This window comes from Coptis chinensis, chromosome 5 (assembly GCF_015680905.1).
Source record: "Coptis chinensis isolate HL-2020 chromosome 5, ASM1568090v1, whole genome shotgun sequence".
Lineage (NCBI taxonomy): Eukaryota > Viridiplantae > Streptophyta > Magnoliopsida > Ranunculales > Ranunculaceae > Coptis > Coptis chinensis.
The window spans coordinates 31,839,922-31,849,775 of NC_141460.1; the positions used below are offsets into that span (position 1 = coordinate 31,839,922).

Below are 9,854 nucleotides of genomic sequence, written 5' to 3' on the forward strand. Positions count from 1 at the left end.
CTGCATTCCAAGGCAGGCCGAATGGCTTCTGTGTATAAGCAAAAGGAGTGCAAAGGCTCTGAAAGTGCTATTGCTGGTGTGGATTTTAGAGGTGAAAGTGAGAAGTTTAGAGGTGAAAGTGAGAAGATTAGAGCTGACCATGTTTTTATAGAGGACTAGTTTCTTAATCTAAGTTCCCCAACTTGCCCAAATTGTTAAGGCAGGATGATGGAAAAAGAAAATTTCTAAATCCAAAATAGAAACAGATAAGGTGCAAACTCCAAAATCAAACCAATAGCTTTTAGGCTGGAAATAAAAATAGCAATCATCCAATTTCTAATCCTTGAGGTTGCACAACCCAAGAGTAGCTCATTATAGCTACACCACATTAGCAACATGCTCACATAATCCATATTCTCACAACCTTGCAATATTAACTTCCAAAAATAAGTGGATAGGGAAAAATACAATACTAAACAAATAATACCACCCCCAAACAAGTCGGGAAGGTGGGATTCATGAAAAATAGTAAGCAGTCTCGGACAAAATTTAAATTAACAAAATTTAGATAATAACCAAATACAGAATTCAATATTAACTACTTAACTAACAACTCGGAATAAAAATTATTTTACTAAAAACAGGGAAATTTCCCAAAACAAAAATAATCCAATCAACAAACTAGCCACGAGAGGAAGATGGGTCAGAACCATCCGTCCTGCGTAGAAGAAGAAGCCATATGAGGTGGCAATCGTTGTAGAACTTCTACTTGAAATGTGCGCTGTTGCTCCATAAAAACATCCATGGCTTCCCAACGCTCCGTATTTCTCTGGACGAGAGTCTCCATGTTATCTTGGATGTCCTGGTGACTATCACTGAGCAACTGAATATTTTGCTACAACTTAGCTTGGTTACTGAGGATAGTACCCTGCCTAGTCTGAATAGCCTCACATAGGTCATTCAGAGAATGTTGGCCTGTACGAATCGTCTCATACTAAGTATGGAGAGTTCGCAGGCCACGATGAAGTAACGTGATGTGGGCTACATCCCTAGTAGCCCTTTCCAAAGCATCTGCAACAAAACACGTCGTGTCATCCTCATCGTCCTCATCCGTTGCTGTCTCAAAATGCCTAACTTCCAGCAAATTCCAATCCCTCTTAATACATTCCCGATAGATACGTGCATTTTCATGCAACTTCAAGTTAATCTTACCAGTCTTCGGAACACCTCCACAATACAATATAACCTTTGTAATCAAAGTAGGGAAGGTTGCGGTCGATTTACCAATTGCCTTAATCTCATTTAACAAAAATTAAAGGATGCAGAACCCATACCTCCTGTTATGAAGGGTTCAGAGAACGTGCAGACAACTCAAATTGATGTCACTGGCTTTTGTGGTGGCAATAACATTCCTATCAACCCACTGAGCCACAACCAGCTGGTTTCTTCTCAGAGACGTTTGACGAACACAGTGCGAGTTCGGATTGTAAACTCCCTCCAAGACAGTCTCCTTCATCAAAGGACCAATTCCACCATGCTGAGATTCCTGCATTGTGACTATGATGGGTCTTTGGTCAATGCTAGTAATCTCAGACAATACTGCTGTAGTTAATTCCCTCCAACTACCATTCACCTTAACAAAAACCCGACCACCATCAATCTCCCTCTTTTTATAAAAATTATACACCAAATCAGTGTGATAAAAATCCTCTGGAGAATACCACAATCTATTCCACTTCCTAATAACCATTTCGGCACCGAAAAAGGGTGAAGATTGTGTTTGAGTAAAAACTTGTTCTGAAAGAATCTTTGGTGGTTGAGGAGCCATTGGGTTTTGGATTTTGAATTTGGGGTGAATGTAAGGTGGGGAAGAGTGAATTAAAACTCTATCAAAATTTGGAGTGAGTTTCGGTGGAGGTTAAGTCATGCGTTTTTTTTTTTTTTTTTTTTGGTTGGTGTTTTTTATTTGGTCGGTGTTCTTGGAGGCAGAGAAGAAGCAGACTCGTGAAGGGTTTTTCTCTCTCTCTCTTTAGTTTTTGGAAATCACGTGCGTGAGTCACGTGATCAAGTAGGGTAAAATGGTTTGGGCCCAAGCCCAAAACAAATTCTGAAATGCCCATCCTGTCCTATGCCTCGTAAAATTTAAAACTAAAATTCCCGATTCGTTAACGGTCTGATTTTTGCAAATGAGTTATGAAAACGATCAGTAGAGAAAATATAATCCAATGATCTATAGAAAACTCAAATCTAACTGTGGTTGACATATAAAAAGATGGGAAACGTCTTCGAACGCGTCAATGACATAAATTATATGATCACAAGAAATCTAAATTCATAGATAGTGTCAATCTGAATCAAAATAAGACTAATCGACATAAACAACAAGAATAAGAAGTGGAGAGATCATGAAAGGAAAGACCAAACACCCACCCGCAAACACATTTTTGAAAACATAGTTTAGAAAATTTGTTTTAAAAACATGGGTCTTTTAAAGTAAGATTCTCGAGACTTGTTAGACTAATGTTTATAGGGTTTTAATATTTTTTTTTATTTTTTTATGAATAAGTTTAATATAAAGGAAAATAATAAAACAATAAAAACATCAATCAGTCCATAGAGAAACATGACTCAAAAACTTAGAAAATATGCAATAGTGGAAAGCATGAATTATGTTAAACGTGGACTTAAGATGCGGTACTTACAGCCACACACTCCAAAGAAGGGCCCGATTACCTGAATTGTGCACTCACCAATATATGGAAATGAAAGGAAGTACACCGAACATCAAAGGTCAGTCCTCATAGACAGGGTCCTGTAAAAGGGCCTATCCATATTCGGGGACATTAACTCGTGAAAATGTTTTAATCATTGGCCATTAACTTGAAAGGTACTATTGTCTTTGGGATTTACCAGGGTGATTTCCCTGTAAGGGGTGACTTCAGTAACCAGAAAAGGACCAGACCAATGGGTTTTTAATTTTCCTGGAAAAATATGCAAATGGGAGTTGTAAAGCAAAACTTTTTGACCAACGACAAACTCTTTATGCAAAATCTGTTTATCATGAACACGTTTCATGTTAGCTTTATAATCCTTTGCGAGATCATAAGAATCGTTACGAATTTCTTCAAGCTTATTTAATTGCAATTTGTGCTTGACACCTGCCTCATCAGTATTGAAGTTAAGGCTCTTTATAGCTCACATAACATAATGCTCTAATTCAACGGGCAAGTGACAAGGTTTTCCAAACACAAGTCTAAAGGGAGACATTTCTATATGAGTTTTAAAAGATATCCAATATGCCCATAATGCATCAATTAGATGCTTAGATCAATCTTTCCGATCACGATGGACTGTCATTTCTAATATTTTTTTAATTTTCCTATTAGAGACTTCTACTTGGCCACTAGTCTGTGGATGCTAAGGAGTAGCCACCTTATGGGTAACTCTGTACTTATTAACTAACGAAGTAACAACTCTATTGCAAAAATGCATTCCACCATCACTTATGATGGCTTCAGGAATGCCAAAACGATAGAAAATGTATTCCTTAACAAAAAACACAACTGTCTTATGGTCATTAGTACGGCAAACCATGGTCTCTATCTATTTGGAAACGTAGTCCAAACAATAAGAATATAAATAAAACCATGGGAAATAGGAAAAGGATCCATGAAATCAATGCCCCATACAACAAAAATTTCTACTATTTGGGATTTAAAGGCATCATATTATGTTTAGTGATACGCCCAAGTTGTTGGCAACGAACATACGTCTTGCAGTGAACGTGGGCTTCTTTAAAAAGGGTAAGCTAATAAAAACCACATTAAAGAACTTTAGCTACCGTTTTCATACTACTAAAATGGCCACCACATTCTTTGTCATGGCAGAAGGATAAAACCTCATTATATTCTCATTGAGGAATACAACGACGAATAATCTGATCCACACACTACTTAAAAAGGTAGAACTCATCCCAGTTGTATAACTTAACTCTGGCCAAAAATCTGTTACGTTCATTTATTGACCAAACATCAAGAATAATATCAGAAGCTAAATAATCACAATTTTGGCATACCAAGGTGTAGAAAAAATAGAATAAATATGCTCATCAGGAAAAGAATCAGGTATGGACTCAGAATCAATATCACTGTCATTGGGTTGTTTAGATAAGTGATCGGCTACTACATTTTTGACCCCTCTTTTATCCTTATTTTTTAGGGTAAACTCTTGCAGGAGAAGAATCCATCGGCTCAATCTCTATTTAGCATCCTTCTTGGCGAGAAGGTACCTAAAAGCCGCATGGTCAATGTAGGTCTTTGAGCCAACCAAATAAGGGCAGAACTTATCTAAAGCCTAAACCACAGCTAAAAATTCATTTTCCATAGTAGTGTAATTTCTTTGAGCATCGTTTAAAGTTTTACTAGCATAATAAATAACGGTGGACTTATCATCTAGTTTCTGGCCTAACACAGCACCAACAACATAATCGGTAGAATCACACATAAGTTTGAAAGGTTTAGACCAATCAGGAGGCTGTATAATCAGTGCAGATGTTAAAGCGGCTTTTAAAGTTTCAAAAGCCTATTTGCAGTCATATTTAAAATCAAATATGGGATCTTTAGAAGCAGATTAGTTAAAGGCCTAGCTAATTTGGAAAAATCCTTGATAAAACATCTATAAAAACTTGCATGGCCTAAAAAGGCTCTAATGTCACGGATAGTCCCTAGTATAGGTAGAGACGATATTTTATCTAATTTGGCCTTATCTACTTCTATGCCGTTACTAGATATAATATGACCTAGCACTATTCCTCGTTTTACCATAAAATGATATTTTTCCCAATTTAAAACCATATTTTTTTTTCTCACACCATGTTAACACCTGAGAAAGGTTAGACAGGCATTAACTGAGAGAGTCTCCATAGATAGAAAATTCATCTATGAAAACTTCCATAATTTGCTCCAACGTGTCATTAAAGATATGAAGCATACACCGTTGTAAGGTACCAGTAACATTACAGAGGCCAAAAGGCATCTGTTTATAAGCATATGTTCCAAAAAGACATGTGAAGTTAGTCTTGTCTTGGTTGTCAAGATCAACAATGATCTGAAAATAGCCAGAGTAGCTATCTAAAAAGCAATAATAAGCATGACCAGCTAGACGTTCGAGCATTTGATCTATAAAAGGTGAAGGAAAGTGATCATTTCGTGTCATGGTGTTTAAGCGACTGTTGTCAATACATATTCTCCATTTCATAGGAACTTACGTGGAAACAAATTCACCCGTAGCATTACGAACAATGGTAACCCCCAATTTCTTAGGAACTACGTGAATGGGACTTACCATTCGCTATCGGAGATGGGATATATGATGCCCGCATCTAGTAACCATAAAACTTCTTCCCTGACTACCTCTTTCATGGCAGGGTTCAAGCGACGTTGAGGTTCGCAAGAAGTCTCTTCATTATCCTCCAAATGGATGCGATGCATGCTTACATTAGGGTCAATCCCCTTAATGTCGTCTAAGGACCAACCGATCGCAGAATGATGTTCCCTAATTACCCTAATCAAACTTGCCTATTCATCAGTAGATAACTGAGAAGATATGATCACCGGATGACTACCATTCGGATCAAGTTGGATATATTTTAACTCAACAAGAAGAGGTTTAAGGACAGGGGTTGGAGGAATGGGTAAAAAGGATTTCGGAGGGTCCCCGTTTTAAGTAGTGAAGACTTGTTTAGGTAAGAGGTTTTCAAACTCAGAAGATAGAGCTACAGAGGGATCTAAGATAGGAGTAGACTCGAAAAGGGCGTTGACTTCCTCTAAGTAGGAGTCATCATCGAAGTCGGAACTACCGAAGGAAATGAATTAGTGCATCTGATTTTCTAGAAATGTATTATTGAAATAATCTTGAGCTAAGCTCTCGATCATGCTAACTTCTCCATTGATAGTCATATCGGGTAACTGTAACATCATTTTGAAAACATTTACCTCAACAGAAAGATGGCCAAAGGACATAGATATCGAACCATCACAGTAGTTTATGAGCTGATAAGAGCCCAAAACTGTAGTTTAAACCCCTTAACAATAATACTTTTAGACTAATTATGCGAGTAATAAATAAGAGTTAATGCCAATTACGTGCTTTTATATATTTCAGGCATTGAAGTTAATTATTTGCAGAAATGTGCCACTTTGGCGAGATAAATGAGCAAGGGTTGGTTGCTAAGAAGTTCTATGATTAAAGGCCAAGATTCAAGGAGAAAAATCCTTTGTAAAGCCTGGTCAGAAGTTGAAAAGTCAGAGTCAACGCGGGCAGAAACAACACACAAAAGTCAGCAGAACTTCTAAAGATCGTATCTTTGGACTCAGCCCTCGGAATTGGGCGTACCCTATGTCAAAACGACCGTCACGGAAAGAGCTTTCCAATGGTCTAAACCTTAACCCGATCAGAGGAGAAAATATGGATGAAAATCCTATTAAAGTCAAAGCCAGCTGAAAAGAGCCCTATGGACTGAAGAAATTGGGCTTTGGACTCGATTTTCCGGCCCAAGACATGGATCCTCAACCCATGCACGAAAATGTGGATCTGGTATCCTCCATTTCCACACACAAGACTTAGTTCTTAAGTATCAATTAGCTTAAGGTAGAAAGTAGCCATTAGAGATTTCTAGATCTAGTTTTGAGTTTTATTTTTCCATTAATTAGTTTTCAATTATTATTTTAGATCTAGTTTTCCCTTTCAATTAATTAGTATTAGAACAAATAGATTGTTATTTTAGAATCAAATATTAGTTTATAATAAAGTATTCAATTTCATTCCAATTTAGTTATTGATTAAAGTCTTGCTTAAGTTTAGTATTGTTAAATTCTTAAATTAGTTGTCTTTATTTCATAATTAGTTAATCATAATCTATTTCTATTATTAAATTCATTAGAATCAATTTCATTTCTTAGTTGTTAATTTAGATTTAAATTATTAATTCACTAGAATCTTTATATGATGTCTAGTTTAATTTCGATTAGAAATTATAGCATAATGATTCTAGGCTAAACCTCTATTAGAGGGGGTTGAAGAAGCCTTGATGAAGTTTGATCGTTGTTAACTTAGAAATCATCTTGATAATCTATTCAATTCTAGAAAGTGATTAGTTCACCATGAGAATGGGTTTGGTTGCTTCACATGGTAGTTATTAATTGGTAGAGATTGCCATGTATAATTAGGGATTAGAAATACCATTTTTTGATATGCGAAAGCATGGAAATTTGGATCACTTAATTTAATCTTTGTTAGTTGATTAAGTCGAAGTTAAGGTGGAATCGATCCCCCCCTAATTCCTTATCGTATAGTATCAATTTAGCATTTTCGTAGTTGAATTAGCGTATCTTGTTATTTGAATTTGCATCGTAGTATAATCCCACCATTACTCTCATTAGACTTTGGATAGATTCGCAATATTAGAAAACATTGAATGCTAAAGAACTAGGAGTGGAACTAATCTTCTATTATAACTCTATTTCAATAGTATCAAGAGTAGAAATCTTTGATAAGAACTGTATTCATAAAAGTTTTAGTTTTACTTGCGTTTGAATTTCATTATTTATTCATGAGTAGAATTTTTCATTTTTATCATTTATCATGAGCGCGTTGGCAGTTGCCAAGATAGGATGCCCTAAAATGATAGGAATAGAGTCGTTAGTGACTTTTGTGTCTAGGATAACGAATTCTACTGGGTAGTCAAAATCTTGAACTTTAACCAGCACGTTTTCAACCACACCCTTACGATACTTAATAGACCAATCAGCTAATTACAACGTCATTTCAGTTGGTTGCATCTCTTGTAGACCTATTTGTTTATATAGATAATAAGGGAGTAAGTTAATACTCACCCCCAGGTCTAATAGCACAGTCGTCGTGTGGGTATTCCCTAAGGTGCATTCTACAGTAGGACGACCAGGGTCCTTGTACTTAACGATTCTATTATGTTCAGATAGTGTGGGAAACTGTTAAGTTAAAAAGGCATCTTTTGGAATGTTTGTTTTCCACCTAGAAGTGCACAACTCTTTTAGAAACTTAGCATGTTGTGGTAGTTTCTTAATAGCTTCAAGAAAAGGTAGGTTTATCGTTAGATTTTTAAAAACTTCCCTAATCTCATCAAAATTTGTATCCTTGTTTAACATGGCTAGTCTCTGAGGAAACGATGGTTTCTCTTTATATTTAGCATAAGGATCAATAGGAGATTTAACCTTGGCCGCTTTCCTCTTGGGTTGCAGTTTAACTGGTACCTCTACAGGAGTAGGATCTTCAATTTCTACTTTGGTATCTAGTAAATTTTCAGTTGTAAAGACCATTGGTGGGGTAACAACGAGCATAGTTATGGTGGTATCAACCACTTTGCCATAACGGAGAGTGGTGATGGCATTTAACTCATCTACGTTAAAATTATCATTACTAGTATTACCGGTTACTTCAGAGGTTGTGTTTGACATTTTCGGATTTGGTATAGCTTGTCTTGGAAACATACCTTTCGGCTGGGCTTTCTCTTGGGTTAACTCTTGTATGGAATGATTAATGGACTGTAAAATCTATTGGTTAGCTTGCATGTAGGCTTCGAAACGATCCGGTTGTGAAGGTGTAATGGCCACAGGTGGTGTAACTAGAACTATCTCACGTTGATTATTAACGGGTGGATTGGGATATTTATTATTAACCGGTACGATACCTCTATTGTTATTGTTATAATTATTATAATTATTATAATTCCCTTTTCCTTGTCCTTATCTTGGTAGAACCTGGTTGTAGTTGTTTGTAGGCCTAACATTTTGACTATTAAACCTCGAAGGTGTAACTTGTTGGTTATTCTGCCAACCGAAGTTGGGGTGTTGTCTCCAAGGTTGGTTAGGTTCGCTATTTATGGAGCAAATATTATCCGGCTGTGCAGGTGGTTGTTCATAGAGGAGAGGACAATAGGAGTCGGTATGCTCAAGGCTGTAACATAAATTACATGGAAGAGAGTTTATGTTCATGACAGGAGTGGGCTTATGTTGAATAGAAATGGCTTCTACCTTTTTTGTGAGAGATTCGATTAGAGTTCTAAGCTCAGGATCAGATTTAACCTGAAACATACTGGCAGCCTTAACTATGGAAGAAGAATTAGCGGAATGGGGGATGTCATTACCCCTCCCCCCCAGTTATTTGGAAGCTTAGATTGATCTTCTTAAAACCTATAAGCCTCTGAGGCACATTTACTAAGGAAACTACCCCCATTCATTATATCAAGAACCTCTTTATGGTGATGTAAAAGCCCTTTGAAAAAGGCACGAACAAGCGTGTCTTTCGCAAAGTTATGATGTGGACACTCGATGAGAAGATCAATGAAATGATTCCAAGCTTCTGAAAAAGATTCATGAGGATTTTGGCGGAATAAATGAATCTTTTGAAGCATTTCATCTGTATTCAGTGGTGGGTAAAACTGTTCCATGAACAATTGAACTAGTTTGGCCCATGAGTGTACAGAATTAGGCGATTGGGCAGTTAACCAAGACGCTGCCTTATCGGCTACGGTGAAAGGAAACACCTTAAGTTTAATTCGTTCTGAACCTACGGTAGGATGATGAAATATGGTAAGAACTTGTTCTATCCTATGTATATGCTGATAAGGCTTCTCGTGGTCTAACCCATGGAAAACCGATAAAAAATTAAATATTTTCGGGGGAACTCAAAAATCCCCCACTGGGCCTGCAAGAACAATGCATGACTTAGGGCTATCGTTTAGGGCTTTGTAAAAGTCAAAGAGAGGAGTCTCTATTTCGTCAGCCATTAATGCAGGTGTAGTGTGTGATATTCTAGATAAGCGTGTGCATTGACGTTTA

At 36.8% G+C, this 9,854-nt stretch overlaps 1 non-coding gene and 1 pseudogene across 1 annotated transcript; one reads left to right on the plus strand and one right to left on the minus strand.

Annotated features, from left to right (window-relative positions):
* LOC147497302 (protein TRIGALACTOSYLDIACYLGLYCEROL 4, chloroplastic-like) overlaps window positions 1-826 on the minus strand; it is a 50,886-nt pseudogene extending 50,060 nt beyond the window's left edge.
* Window positions 827-9,323: 8,497 nt separating this feature from the next.
* LOC147497303 (small nucleolar RNA R71) lies at window positions 9,324-9,427 on the plus strand. Its single transcript, XR_015197254.1, has one exon. It is a non-coding gene; the product is annotated as a small nucleolar RNA R71 (small nucleolar RNA).
* Window positions 9,428-9,854: the final 427 nt, after the last annotated feature.